The following is a 15,569-nucleotide window of genomic DNA, read 5'->3' as shown; positions in this document are numbered from 1 at the left end:
AGAGGTGCTCATAGATACTGTTGGTGTTACTGACCTTATTGAATACAAGATTGAGGTTACGGATTCGATTCCAGTCCGGTTTCCGCCTTATAGGCTGTCTCCATCTAAAATGAAAGCTTTGAAGGAAATCGTAGAACAGTTGTTGAAGGATGGTATTATTCGGCCCTCTAAGTCGGCGTATTCTTCGCCTATTTTTCTAGTCGCGAAACCCCAAGGTGGCTTCAGGCCTGTGATTGATTATAGGGCTCTCAATCGGAAGGCGGTGTTACAATCTGTGCCCCTTCCCGACCTTCATTCTTGTTTTTCATGGTTTCGTAAAGCTAAGTTCTCACCATCTTGGACCTCAATCAGGCGTATAATCACATCCCTCTAGCTGAAGAATCCAAACATATGACAGCTTTTGCCACGGATTGGAACTTGTGTGAGTACAACCGCGTGCCTTTCGGGCTCCCCACGGGAGCAGCTGAGCTTACGAGGTTACTAGACAGGGTCTTCTCCGACATTAAGTTTCAGTACCTGTACCACTATCTTGATGATGTCGTCGTATTTTCGGAGACCTTCGAAGAGCACCTTGATCGTCTGAAAGAAGTTCTCAATCGCCTTCGTAAGGCTGGGTTAACTGTGAAGTTGTCCAAGGTCGCCTTCGCTAAGCCTTCCATGTCATTTCTAGGGCATATTGTATCGCCTGATGGCGTCGCAGTGGATCATTCTAAAACACAGGCCATCCGTGAGTTCAAACCTCCTAAGGACATCAAATGTATTGCCAGATTCATTGGCATGGTGAATTTCTTCAGGAAATTTATTCCTAACTTCGCTAACAGAGCGTTGCCCTTGAACCTTGTTCGTAGGAAAGGCGTCAAATTTGAGTGGGGGCCATCTCAACAAGCCGCTTTTGAAGACCTCAAATTAGCTCTCTCTAATGCCCCTGTCCTCGCTATGCCCGATTTCTCTAAGAAATTCATCGTCCAAACCGACGCGTCGTCGTCTGGGGTGGCAGCAGTCCTTCTTCAAGAGACTGAACTAGGGAGGCGACCCATAGCCTACGCATCTAGGACACTTTCGGCTCAAGAAGCCAAGTATTCCATCTATGAACTTGAGGGTTTTGCTGTCTTGTTTGCTCTAGAAAAGTTCCGCCTGTATCTGGAACATGTCAAGTTCGACTTGGAAACGGATAACCAAGTCTTAAGCTGGGTCCTAGCTAGGCCGCGTCGTACTGGTCGTATAGCCCGGTGGGCCATCCGAATTTCTGCCTTCCAGTTTGACTTTAGGCATATTAGAGGAACTGAAAAGGTGGTTGCTGACGGATTAAGCCGTATGTTTTGTAATGATGTAGAGACCTCCGAACAGGTTGATAGTTCTTCACCTCCCGAGTCTATACTACCTGTGGTTAATGCCATTCTAACAGATGCTCCCATGTTGTTTAGGGATCTTGAAAAATATCAACGTGAAGATCCAACGCTGGCCCCAATCATGGAAACCCTTTCTTCTGGGGAACATGTCGTCCCTTATGTACTGAGGAATGGTGTTTTATGTTGCCCGTCGCGGCATGATAATAAGATGAAAGTGGTGGTTCCGGCCGTTCTTGTGCCCATGATTTTCAAGTACTATCATGAGACCCCATTGGGGGGGCATTTAGGCATCTTCAAAACTCGTGAAAAGATCCGTGAAATGTTCATCTGGAAAGGTATGGACGGTGAAATTCGTGAACTAGTAAAGGCTTGTAAATCTTGCTTCCTTAGTAAACCCGCCATGTCCACCAATGTAGTTCTATTGTCTTCTCATCAAGCATCGCGCACAATGGAACGTCTGTATATCGACTACGTCGGACCCTTCCCCCAGTCAAAGGGGAATGCCAACAAGTTCATCCTTGTGTGTGTAGATGGCTTCACAAGATTTTCTTGGTTATTTCCGACTAAGCTGGCTACCGCTCAGTCCACTATTTCTTGTTTAAATTCTATTTTTGCTTCTTTTGGTCAGTGTCAATATATTGTGTCCGACAATGCTAAAGATTTCACTTCCAATCTTTTCCGTAAATTCTGTTTTGATCTAGCCATCTCGCACGTAACTACTTCTGCTTACTATCCTCAACCATCTCTAGCTGAACGGGTCAATCGAAATCTGAGGTCGGCTGTTATTGCGTATCATCATGAAGATCATTCTATGTGGGACACGTCCCTGCATTGGTTAGCTTTCGCTTTGAATTCGGCGGTTCATGAATCCCATAAATTTCCTCCAGTTTCTTTGATGTTCAGGTTTGTTCCAAACACGCCACTCTCTAACCTTTGGTCTCTGAGTCATATTCTACCTGAGACAATAGATCCTGATAACATTAAAGAGCTTTGGAAGAAGGCTAAGGCCAACCTTAAGGTTTCTCATGAAAAGGTTAGGGAAAGATATGATCGTGGACGGAGACCCACCAATTTGAAGGTAGGCGACCAGGTTATGGTCAAGAATTTTGTTCCCGCGGGCAAACTTGCCCCCAGATTTCATGGGCCGTGCGTCATTTTAGATTACCTTAGCCCGGTGACGTTGTGACTAAGCAATCCAGCCACCGAAAGGATATTTAGGGTTCACCTGTCGCAGGTGAAACCTGTGTAATTTCCGTGCTAACTTGGTCTTTATAATTTTGTAAGAATCCTGGAGGTTATACTTTTTATGTCATTTTAAGGCCTTCTGCCCGTTATATTTTTACATGTGGTTGAATCTACCTTGTATAAATATTGTGAAACCATCCTTGAGGTCACTCTGCTGTCCTTTCCATGCGCCCATTTCCACGCTCCCGTCTCCTGCTAAACCACACCAGTGGCTAATTAAAATGAAATAAAAACTTCCACACCGCTGGCCCCTCAGCCTCAACCACAAAGACAGTACCCTAAAAATAATTATGTCCAACACAATTCTGCCGCCGAGATCTTACTGTTTCAGTGCTCCCGCCGCCGTGCGGCGCCGTACCGCTACTGAGGTGGGGTACGGGCCCACTCCACTCCAGCAAGGTCAACCTGTGTACGGCGCTCCGGAGCCCTCCTTCCGGCCAAGGCTGATGTGCGGCGCATCACCCGCAAGCTACTTGTGGACTGTAAAGAAACTTCTCAACTGCGGCGTGCAGCACGACTACCCCTCTCATAGTGCGGGAGAGCGGTATCTCAGGGTACTTAAGGGGTCTGAGCGGCCTCCTCTTGACACAGGCAGCGGCGGCAGATCTTGTCGTCAAAAGTAAGCGGCAGATAATGTTTTTCTTAAACTACATGGACACTCTATTTCTACTATTAATACAGCTTTGCTTCAAATCAACATTTGGTGGACTTAGAAAAAAAAAATTCTCCCAAGAATTAAAGTTTTCTTTTTGGAATTCAACTACTACAACCATAGAGACCTTTCATCAAAAGCTACTACAAAGAAATTCCAAAACTGGATTTTATTTAATCCCACTTATATCAAACAACTTCTGAGATCTTCGACTATTGAAAAGTTATATTTTTTCTCTTCTAAATTCTTCATTCAACTCCTTAGGAAAAACTTGGACTTTTTAAAGAAACACATTTTTTGTTTTCTTCTGAGTCACCACTTGGAATGACTTTTTTTTTGGTGGTGGGGGGGGGAGGTCTGTACCGGGTGGTACACCTCCACGCAGCTAATTCAAATATTGCGGGGCCTTACTGATATGTATGCTAAGCCCTTTAAACTGATGAACATAGAACTGACAGTGGTGGTGGTGGTGGTGGTGATTACTGTTTTAAGAGGAAGTACAATTAGGCAACCATCCTCTATATAACACTAATCAGAGAGGAAAAATGGAAGTAACCCGACACTTCAAAAAAATGAAGGTATCGGCCAAAGAAAGACAAGGGCCACGAAGGGCATGGAAATGAAAAGCTCCCTTGATACCTAATACCGTCGGGCTCGGAAAAGAACAAGAGTTGACCAAAGGAGGTCGGATAGGATAGATAAAAGTGAGGAGCCTGGCACAAGTAAGTAGAAACAATGGCAGAATTCAGTTAAGGGCCCCCTGGTAGCCAATCCACACACCAAAGTTCAGAGCCCCTGGGGCCCCTTTTGGTCACCACTTACGACAGGCAGGGAATACCGTGATACTCACAGGGGGAGCAGAACAGACAAATAACCCTCTCGTTAGTGGCAGTATTACATGGTCTTAAATTATTTGTCATATTGTATCGATATTTTTATATACTTATCAGCAAGTTCATCCAAACTCAACTGACTTACTTGCCGTCGGCGTGTCCATTGAATTTTATGCATCATCTATGACTGCGATGTTGCTTTGAAAAATAGACAATCATTCGAATGACTTGAAAAATACTAGATTAATAAACCGCAGATATCAAAAGAACAATGAATAATAACTAACTGATTAATCAGTGGACCTGCTTAGATCTGAAAATTTCTTAATCGTTCATGACAATTAAACATATCTACTGTATGAATGAACGAAACCTTGAATTCGTTGACTACCAAAAATAATAAATTCATTCGCCAATGTTATCATGTACATTCTTAAAAAAGGTAAAAGATAAGTATATTCACGGTACAGTTTTAAGAAAGGAAATAAATAGATATATAAAATCGATGAAATATGAGTGTTAACGTCCAGATCTCCACAGAGCGCTAATCTCTTTGCTGTTTACGTAGCCTTGGTTTCTACGCACGTTTTGTAAACACCTAGCAATGTATCCATAAAAAACACACCAAACACTCTTTGTATATCGAAATAACACGTATACTGCTCAAAATAATAAAACTCTATGACACAAACTGTCAGTTGTGGAAAAAGGAATAATAGCCTAAATAAACAGTAGGAATTGCTGGAGTGGTTTTAACATCAAACATGTCAAGTGAATTAATTCTCATTCACAACTTACAATAGATGCTAACGTCAGTCTGTTGCTATATTTTATGGAAGCAGTACTTTTGCACCTGCTTTTGGCACAGGTCAGATCATCGCAGTCTCAGTCTCATTATGGCTGTGACCCTGGTGGTGCTGAGTATTGACTAACTTGACGATATTTCATTAAATTTATATTTGTTCCTATAAATGCTAAACATCCAGAGTAAAGTTGAAACTAAGTACTGGGTCACATAGTGACAAATAAAAGGGATTTGTTTAGTGCCCAGAAATGTCCTATTTCGTCCGTTAACATCCATTATGTGATATATGCCCATTTAAGCGCCTAACAATTTATTTCTTACTAGCCAATGAACCTGTGCTTCGCTACGGTATTCTACATTGTATAAGGATTTCTACGTAAATTACTATACACGCAGTGAGTAAGGCTTTATTAAAATGCATGCCTCTTAGCGTTATCCCAGAAACACCATGGACCGGTCCCCATACGTTCCGGTGTAAGGTGCGCGTTGGGGAATTTTTAGGAAAATGGCAGACTACGTTTTCTGCTGCCCTTTACAATCGAGTTCGGGAGTCTCTACTATAACGGCAGGCTCACTTACCTGTTGCCATTCACAATCGACTTGGTTGAATTTTCTTTATAACGAGATGCCCCTTTTCCTAATCCCAGTCACAATCAAGTTGGAGAGTTTTAATTATAATGGCAAGCACTGGTCTACTGCCAGTCACAATCGAGATTGGAAATTTTGATTATAGTGGCAGGCCTCTTTGCATACTGCCAGTCACAATCTAACGCATAAATAGAGGAGATACGGAAAAATGTCATAAGAGCAGCACGAAAGTATATAGTCTACAAGTTTATAATTGTAGACCTTCATTTCGAGATAAACTGCTTCAAAACGGTACGCCATAACGACAAACGGTTGCGCCTTCAGACGCCTTTTTTGCGGTATAGATGGTTGCTGCTCCTATGACATTTTCCCGTATATCCTTCATTTATGCTTTAGATTGAGTTGAAAACGTTCAGTATTGTGAAATTTGGGTACAGTTTTCACACATTACTTTACTTTTTCGCTTACTTTTGCTGCAGCTAGAATAGTACAATTTGGCTTTGGGCCGATGACCTAGAAAGTAGGCCCCTTTAAACAACAGGCGTCATCAAAATTTGGCTCACACATGACCACTATTTGTGCCAATGTGCGTGCCGAATGCGATGATTCTATTCTAAAACTGTGTCAAACTGTGAAGTATACGTGTAAAAGTTATAAAATTTACCTAAATCGAGAAATGCAGCTCTATCTAACGTATAAGTGATCGATATACGACAAAAAGTCATAGGACCAAAGTTGAAGAACGCAACAAATTGGGCCATGTTTGTGTTATCCGCTTTCTGATATCACTTACCGTTTAGCCACCAATTGCCTCAAAACGAAGGTCTGCACCGTTATTAAAATTGCGTCCATATTTCGATATTTTTTGGGGACAGAATGTTAAACATTTAAACATCTTGGAACTTTTTCCCCGGTTACAAGCTAAAACTATTATTTTGCCAAATTTCAATTTCCTAGCTCGTTTGGAAAATTGTGTCCACCATCTTGATTTTGGGGTGGGGTTAAAATTCGGATGTTTATCAAATTGTTAAGCCGATGAAAACTATAGGTCATCGCTTTGGAAAACTATACCCCCGGGTGAAAGAAATGCTTACACTTGTGGTTCTTATGCTGAGCCCCAAATTTCAAAACCGGTAGTGGGATTGATGCTGCCTTATGTGAAGAGGTGTCGGCCGTTATAATCTGGATAACTCCAAAGCTCTACCCGGCTCATCTGTGTCTTCGGAACCTTTGGGACGTAAAGCAACATATTAAAAGCAGCCTCAGACGCTTTAGATTTTCAATGACGTTATATTTGTGATCTGAACCTGGCCTGCTTTCAGCATCATTTCCCAAATATCTCACTGAACCTGAACACATTCAAAGCTGCCTCACGTTCAGAAGCATTCTCAGACGCCCCAGGCGTGGACTGGTGTTTTTAGACTTTGAACGAAGATTTTCCAAAGGCAGTTCGATTTTAGTTGCCATAGTAGGAGGCACCAACTCTCAAAAGTGTCTCGACCTACCTCTTCTCTAAATAAGTTCCAGTTTACGTTACGTCATGTGACCTAATCGGCGATATCACAGACTGCGAAGGAAAATTGCACGAAAGGAGTAGTGGAAGGTTTCGGGATTAGCACTTCCATACATGCCGAGAAATTAAGGAAGAAAGTAAGACAGTTAAGAAAATTGATATTAGTTGAAGATAGGATAATAACCGAGGACAGCTAGATAGCAAAAATATATAAATACCATGTGGATGTATTGGGAAAATAAAATGCCCCTCACTAAATTCTGATGATACGAGTTGCAGATTTATGAAAGCGGTAACAGTGGACAAATTTAGGCGGAGGAATTCTTAGGTACTCAGATAAGAAGATGAACTATGATGTTATTACTTAAGCTCAAAGAGCCAAGGTAGAGACAAGAAATTAAAGTAAAAACCGAAAATACAAGAGAAATAAGTAAAAACACCTTACGGTGTGAAATAATGGGCTACACTCCTGGTACTACTGAAATATTAACAGCTATTGTAAGACGATTGTAACCTCCAATATAGTCTACGGATTATACATAAAATCAATAGTGTATGAGATAATATCAAGTAGCTCGTTCGATATCCCTATAAAGTCCCAGCCTATTCTGTGATTTTTAAAATCAAATGAATATCAAAACCTGCTCCTGGATGAGTATACTCTAAATATGAAGTTTGATTGAGATCTATCCAGCCGTTTCGCCATGACGGTGCAACAAATATACAAACAAACAGACAATAAAACTAATAAAGTCTTGAGTTGACCTAAAACGGATACATTTCTGAAAGTGGTAAAATAAACGAAATTACAGACAGCGGACTCCCGACAAATATATTTATATAGACATTTAATTATTATTTGTGCTTCGATATATCTCGTTGACCGGCAGAGAATGAAAGGCTACTTAAGATCGTCGGAACAGAGGGCAATGTGGTACTTTTTGTGTTCTGCTACATCCACTTAGTGCGCAGACCCACAGTCAGATGAACAAACAAATGCCAGCTGTCTGTGTTGAATGGAGAATCCACGACGCCGGGCTGAGTTTTCTTTTCTTATTCTACGATGTTGGAAGATGGATTTGATTTATGTAGAGTCGCGAGATTCTGGTGTACTGTCATTGATCATATTATTAACGCTGAAGGCCAGAAAACTGCTGCTACTGAAGGCAGTGGAGATGGTGAACCTCAGTGAAACTGCTCTAGATGAAATTCCAGGAGATATAGGAAAAGTCTTCAGGGCCAAATTCAGGAACTGTATGAAAGGGAATTCTCATTTAAAAGATGAAAAACAAATAAATTAAGAGTCAGCAAAGAAAACAGTGGTGATATACTGTCGTATGTACGCCTTCCTACACCTAATTTCACTCTCGTAAAACATTCGTTAATTATGTTAACACATTTTAATTATCCTTTAATAAATGCTAAGATGACTATACTCTGTAAACATGTATTGTAAAATTGTATAACCTCGAATATTATTGTGAATACGTCTAACCTCATAATCTGTGTAGTCGGAAACTGCAGAAAACTCTGTAATATTCGAATTCTGGGTATAATCCACTATCATTCTGATACATATGGAGATCACTGCAATGTTTTATTATCCAGATACGTGTGGGAGCTTTAGGAATGTTATAGATTTCTCCATGTGTGTTTGTAAACTGTAATCGAACATTCGAGTTTCATCTACTCCGCTGGCTAGTCGATAGTTTTTCAGGTGTGTTCCGTTGTAAGAACGTTTCCACAAGTCGATATTTCGAGACTGTTCGTCGAACGGTATAAATATCGAGCTAAAAGGCTGAGAGTGTGTGTTACGGTGAATTGAGGATTTGGTTGATATCTGCACTTGTCAGAATCGGCAGTAAATTGCTGCAGTGTGTTTCCCTTAATAGTGCTGCAGTGTTTAGATATAACTGTGTAGTTGTTAAGCGAACTGAGTGTGAATTGTGTATTGTAAAGAATAGACAAAGTAGGAATAAACTGGTTTTGCAATCAAGAAGTGAACGTATCTCGTGTGATATTTGTTTACACAAATAAAGTCATATTGGGAACGATTATACTGGGCATCGAACCAAACTTAATTCACTTTACTATATTTAGAATTTCAGCATTTTTTAACTTTCTATTTGTTTATCAAGTAAAGTTTAGCAATTGAAATTTCGTTTTGTTCTGAGATCTGAAGGAAGTTGACTTACCTGCTTTTATCTTCTCAAACCACGACATTACTGCTGCCACCAATGGAAATAGCCTCGTTTTGGTATTGCCCAATCACACTCTGTAAGGTTGAGAGGAAATTATTTTAATTTCTGACTGAAACAATGCATAAATTTACGCCAGATAATCTTGAAAAGCGTACAGTAGCCACTTGAAATGCAACTGGAGAGTAGGATTTTTCAGTTACAGCAGTTTCAGCACAGTTTCATTCTATATTCACAGAAATGAGATTAACTATAAAATAACATATCCAAATACAGTAAAACCCTTATCGAACCTTGTTCATGAATTGATTTAATTTTTAAGTAGTTAATATAAGTTTATAGAAGTTTCGATAATGCCTATATAAAAAAACAAAGTCACCTCCGTACAGGCCATAAAGGCCCTTGGAGGAGTGGAAGGTAAAGGCTTCCCCCATTGTTAACCTCGGCACTAGCTTTACGCCCGGCCGCCTTTGTCCCCAGGAATTAACCTGTACTCATTTTTGGTGTAGGCTGAGTGAACCTCAGGGCCATATGCACCTCCGGAAGTGGAAATCTCGTTTCTTAAATTTTACGACTTCCTAACGGGGGATTCGAACCCACGTCCTTCCGGGCGAACCGAGCACGCCTTTACCACCTCGCCCAGGCAGCCCCTCATAATGCCTATAGGTGTCTAAAAATATTTTCATCATCATCATCATCATCTGTTTACCCTCCAGGTTCAGTTTTTCCCTCGGACTTAGTGAGGGATCCCACCTCTACCGCCTCAAGGGCAGTGTCCTGGAGATTCAGACTCTTGGTCGGGGGATACAACTGGGGAGTATGACCAGTACCTCGCCCAGGCGGCCTCACCTGCTATGCTGAACAGGGGCCTTGTGGAGGGATGGGAAGTTTGGAGCGGATAGGCAAGGAAGAGGGAAGGAAGCGGCCGTGGCCTTAAGTTAGGTACCATCCCGGCATTCGCCTGGAGGAGAAGTGGGAAACCACGGAAAACCACTTCCAGGATGGCTGAAGTGGGAATCGAACCCACCTCTACTCAGTTGACCTCCCGAGGCTGAGTGGACCCCGTTCCAGCCCTCGTACCACTTTTCAAATTTCGTGGCAGAGCCGGGAATCGAACCCGGGCCTCCGGGGGTGGCAGCTAATCACGCTAACCACTACACCACAGAGGCGGACTAAAAATATTTTAATGTCTAAATTCCTTTCGTAATGACCAGGGATGGGAATTCTATATAAAATATTTGTTTCTTTCATTATAAAAATACTGTTAAAATGTTGTCGTATGTTTACGAATTAGGATATTTAGGAAGATTAAATACATTTTATTTTCCATGTTTGTCCATATTTCCAGTTTTAGTACATATGTTTATATATTGAGGAAGAATCACATATATTTACATAATTAACGTTGTAAATATGTTCCATGGCTTGTTTTAAAGTTATTCTTGTCTGAATATCATTAAAAATGTTATTATCACGAGTACTTCAAATCTGGATTCTGGTATTGCTCTGGAATGTGGGAAGCACATTCTGCTCTATGCACATTGTTTCCTTTTTTGCTAGCTATGGCCTTGTCACTCAACCCGTTGTTACCCATGTCAAAGGGTTAAACTCCCATTATGTGGTTTTCATTTAAATTCTTATTTTGTGGTTTTCGTGTTTAAGCAGTAAATTATTAATTGTACTATTTTATAGGTATAAAATTTCGATACAGTACAGATGCACTTCACCTTATTTTACAAACAGGGGCCGATGACCTTCGATGTTAGGCCCCTTTAAACAACAAGCATCATCATCATCATCATTTTACAAACATATTGTAAATATGAGTCCATATTTTGAAGAATTTTAGCCCACATGTATGTACGTACATACATATTTATATACGGTACAGTAAATTCTAGACCCGGTAATAAAATTCGGATAACGACTTTTGCTTCTGGGTGTTACGGAAAGTACTAATAATAATGACGGTCGTTCTGGCCCAGTGAGGAGATCAATGACAAACTACCCCACTATTTATTTGCCTTGTACTCCTCATTATGGCACCGTTATCGGCTTCTTGCAGTTTCCCTTTACCGCACAGTCTTTCGCGGTACTTTTAGAGGATCCAACCAGCCTCTTGTCTAACTTAACAAACCGACGCTAAATACACATATAAATATTTGAAAGTTCTTTCTATAGAAATTTCACAGATACAGGGCAATTTTGATATCATAAGATTACAGGTTGCAACTTTCCTTCAGTCCAAAATACTCATCAGATTGGATGGCGTTGGAGACTTGATCTCATGTCAGAAGGTGCTCCAACAAAGTAATTGTTTCTAATTAATGACTTGGCTTTTTCAGTTGGCCAACGCGTGAAAATATTCCTCATAAATTCGTTGGGTAAAAGGGGTAATAAAAGTAAAGCCCCAGCTAGCTTAGACGCCCATTTTGATTTGATGTCCATTAAGCTACCTGTGCGTTAATCTCGATGCTCACTACCAGAGTGCAGGGTGCGCCTTGTGGGTATTCTCTGACTATCGCAAGTAGGGACTTTACCGGGGACCGACGGGTTCCTACCTGTGCCTAGCGTTGCTTCCGCTTACTTGCTCCAGGTTTCTCACGCTCATCATTTCTATACAACTTCCTGTGGTGAACCCTTCTTATCTTCCCGCCCCGATGGTATTATGTTATGAGGCCTAGATGGTTTTCCATTTTCACGCCTACCGTATCCGTTTCCTCTCTTTTACCGATGCCTTCATTCTCCGAAGAATTGGACCTCCTCCTTTTCCCTTTCTGAGCAGTGTTGAGAGAGAACGTTTGCCTCACTTAACTGTTTAGCTCATAGGCTACTGCAAGCTCTAGGCCATATCTGTGATTATTGAAATCACATATACCCAGAAACATTCTTCTTATATTGTAATAATAATAATAATTTCATTTGCTTTACGTCTCACTAACTACTCTTTTACGGTTTTCGGAGACGCCGAGGTGCCGAAATTTACCCACGCAGGAGTTCTTTTACGTGCCAGTAAATCTTCTTATATGTGTACATTGCAAATGGTTACAATTTTCCCGGCAGGGATTCGCTCTTAAGAAGCCAAGCAGGGAATAAACACAACCTTTACGGTTACAGACAGATAATAAAGAAACTAAAGATATTCAACTTCACTGGTTTCCCATAAATGATATTGCCTTATGTTCCATTATGAAAATACCACCACCACTCTACTGCTGACTTTTAGTTGAGGGGTGTCTGTTCAAAAGGTGCTATTTCTACTTCCAAGAAGTAAATCAGTATTTCGGCAATATACATTATATGGGTGGAATATTGTCGATAGCCATGAACAATACAGATTAGGAAGAAGTAATTCCTTAAAATTTGTACCATACTCGATCATGGGTACGTTCCTTGCCCCTTTCCATAACTTCCTTAAGGTGGAAGTAGTACAGAAACTCCTCACTTAATATTGTCGTGAATGTTTCACCACAGATTTTTTCATGCTGGAATCATAGACCGTCGAACACCGAGTACGAGTGCAGGATTGTGAGCGACTGCGGCTGAACTTAAACAGTGTAGTAAGAAGGATGGCGGAGATAAGAAGTTTCACCAAGAGGAAAAGTCCTCTCAGTTTTAACTACTGTGATAGCACCTAGGTGTTAATATAAGGAATGATCTTTACTGTATTAATGAGGTAGTAGAGAAACGTTACAGATCTCTTCACATATTTAGGTTGTAGTAAGGATGTAGAGGAGAGGGTATATAAGTCTCTGGACCGCAGTAGGGTATTGCTCCACTGTATGGGACCCTCACCAGGACTACTTGATACGAGAATTGGAAGAAGTTCAAAGGAAAGCAGCACGATTTGATCTGAGTGATTTCTGACAAAAGAGTAGTGTTATGAACATGGTGCGATCTTTGGGCTGGGAAGACTTGGGAGTAAGGAGACGAGATGTTCGACTATGTGGTGTGGTTCGTGCCATCAGTGGTGAGTGGGCGTGGAATGACGTAAGCACTGTAGAAGAATAAGCTTCAGTGGAGCTTTTAAAAGTAGAAAAGATCGTAATATGAAGGTAAAGTTGGAAATCAAGAGGACAGATTGGGGCAAATATTCATTTATAGGACGAGGAGGAAGAGATTGGAACAAATCATGAAGGGAAATGGTCGATACATTTCCAAGTTCGTTGAAGATATTTGAGAAAAAGCGAGGTAAACAATTGATAGGGCGACAGCCCTAAATGCAGGTCGTTGATTGATTGATTGATTGATTGATTGATTGATTGATTGATTGATTGATTGATTGATTGATTGATTGATTGATTGATTGATTGATTGATTGATTGATTGATTGATTGATACTCTATCGTTTCTGACCTTCAAAAATCCGACTAACTCTACTGTTAAACTAGCACTGAGCCATAGAGGGAGTTGTGTGTAAATCATTATAACTAAAAACAATGGATAACTTCGTGTTTACAGGTAATTTTAGACTCAGGGTGTGTTGGTAATCGGACCATTCCCTCTAGGCTTGTTGCTTGATTGTCGGTAGGAAACTTTAATGTGGTAAATGGATCTGGAGACAGTGTTCACGTGTTGGTCTACGACATCGTTCGTCGGTATGCTGGAATGACCTTTAATCTATAGGAGATGAACTTCTTAAGCTACTTTCTGGGTGGTATAGATTAGTCCAACGTCCAGAACATACTGATATATTGATATGTCCTAGCGCGTACTATGTAACTTCTGAAGAGCGCATTACGAGTCGGAGAGGATTAGGATCTTACAAATGTGAAGAATTCCACACCTAATTGCTGAATGCCTAGCTAAAATGTCTGCTCCAATGATAGATGTCTCTTTAGGTAACAATTAACTTCTTGACACCTGAGATGCAAATTAGAAGAATGCATAATCTACGCCTGTTGTGGTCTTGAAATCGTTTGTATAGCTACGAAAAACTATGGGGCAAATAGTTTTGATAAAACTGATAAATTTTTATTTATGGACACACTGTTGTTAATGAAGAATTGTAATAATAATACTGGGTGTTCAACTGTATTATTTGCTGATATATTACAGCCTAATTATTGTAAGCAATATGGAATTTATTATTTTGAATAATAATGGACACCTTTTGTTCACTGACATTAAATAAACGCGTAGTGATAACGAAAGTTTAGATAAAATATCGATTTATATCATCACTGTAGGTTAGGAATATGGTCTCTGTTCAGTAGATTTTAACTAACAGCAGTAGTTCAACCAAACATATTCGCTGACCTACGTTAAGAGCATAAAACTTAACAGGGTGAAAGAAATCTGTTTAGAAACCCAATACTTGACAATTAAACTTCGAGCCACAACTACTTTTATGAGTCTGTTTGCGAATATATCATCAATGCCCTAAATAGGTATTACAGGTATGAAAAACATGGAAATGAAATAATAGTATTATTAACAGTAAAAGCTACGAGTAGATATGAGAATATGTAATAAAACTTACAGGAGCGGTGCCAAAGCATCAGGCGTTACATGGTGTTGTCGAGCTTCTGATTAGTCAGCTCTACGTTATACAGATAGCAGGTTTTATCTAGGCAATTGAAGTTTTCACAAAGAAAGATAAGGTAGTACCATTTATGGTGAAATAATACGTTTATAATAAAGCAATGAAAGTAAATATATTTAGTTTCTTTGTTATTTACTTATAACCGTCTGCTTGGCTTCTTATGAGTGTAACCATGCAGGGCATAGTTGAACGATTTGGGATATACAAATATAAGAATCATGGTTCAGGGTGTATTTGATTTTAAGTCACAGACTGGACCTAGATCTTACAGTACTAGATAAACAGTTATTCTATTATTCTGTCGTAATAGAAATAGAAGAAAAGTGCCCAATTGAATGACTTTGGCAGTTCTTGAAAATTTTGAAATGAATTGCTTTTGTGGTCAATGTTTAATGACAACTACATATTATGTAGAAATATTTATAAGCAAAATGTATGTTTTGTCTGTACGTCATGATCATTTAGAAACTTGTTCACGTGATATAAAATTCGTAGTGGCCGTTGGTTCAATTCCTGTATGTAATGTACGTATGCATACCATACATGCATGTTTGTTTCTTCGAGTATCGCGTAAAAAAAAAGCAGACCATGCTTTTGTGCAACTAAGCATATATTTTAAAATTGTATTAACTTAGATGCAGGGTTAATTGGCATTACGATATTTAAAGGAGGAAGGAGCTACGAAATGATTTCTTGCTGATATTTTGAAAGACGATCAATTATTTTAAGAAAATTTTTCTAACAAAACTTACTATAAGTAATAATAAACATTTTAAGTCATTACAATTTTTAATACAGATCATCTCTGACTGATATAACTTAGGAAATGGTATTGCTGTTT

The 15,569-nt window shown here is 39.9% G+C and overlaps 1 protein-coding gene across 1 annotated transcript in view; it reads right to left on the bottom strand.

Annotated features, from left to right (window-relative positions):
* LOC136873879 (leucine-rich repeat-containing protein 38) overlaps nt 1-14,715 on the bottom strand; it is a 52,490-nt gene extending 37,775 nt beyond the window's left edge. The window contains exons 1-2 of the mRNA XM_067147180.2: nt 14,666-14,715; nt 9,181-9,260 (exon numbers count right to left, since the gene is read on the bottom strand). The gene's annotated coding sequence lies outside the window, so the exon portion shown is untranslated. The remainder of the gene's footprint in view (nt 1-9,180; nt 9,261-14,665) is intronic.
* Between the last annotated feature and the right edge of the window lie 854 nt (nt 14,716-15,569).

Source organism: Anabrus simplex, chromosome 5 (assembly GCF_040414725.1).
Source record: "Anabrus simplex isolate iqAnaSimp1 chromosome 5, ASM4041472v1, whole genome shotgun sequence".
Lineage (NCBI taxonomy): Eukaryota > Metazoa > Arthropoda > Insecta > Orthoptera > Tettigoniidae > Anabrus > Anabrus simplex.
This window is presented reverse-complemented; position numbering and strand designations above follow the sequence as displayed.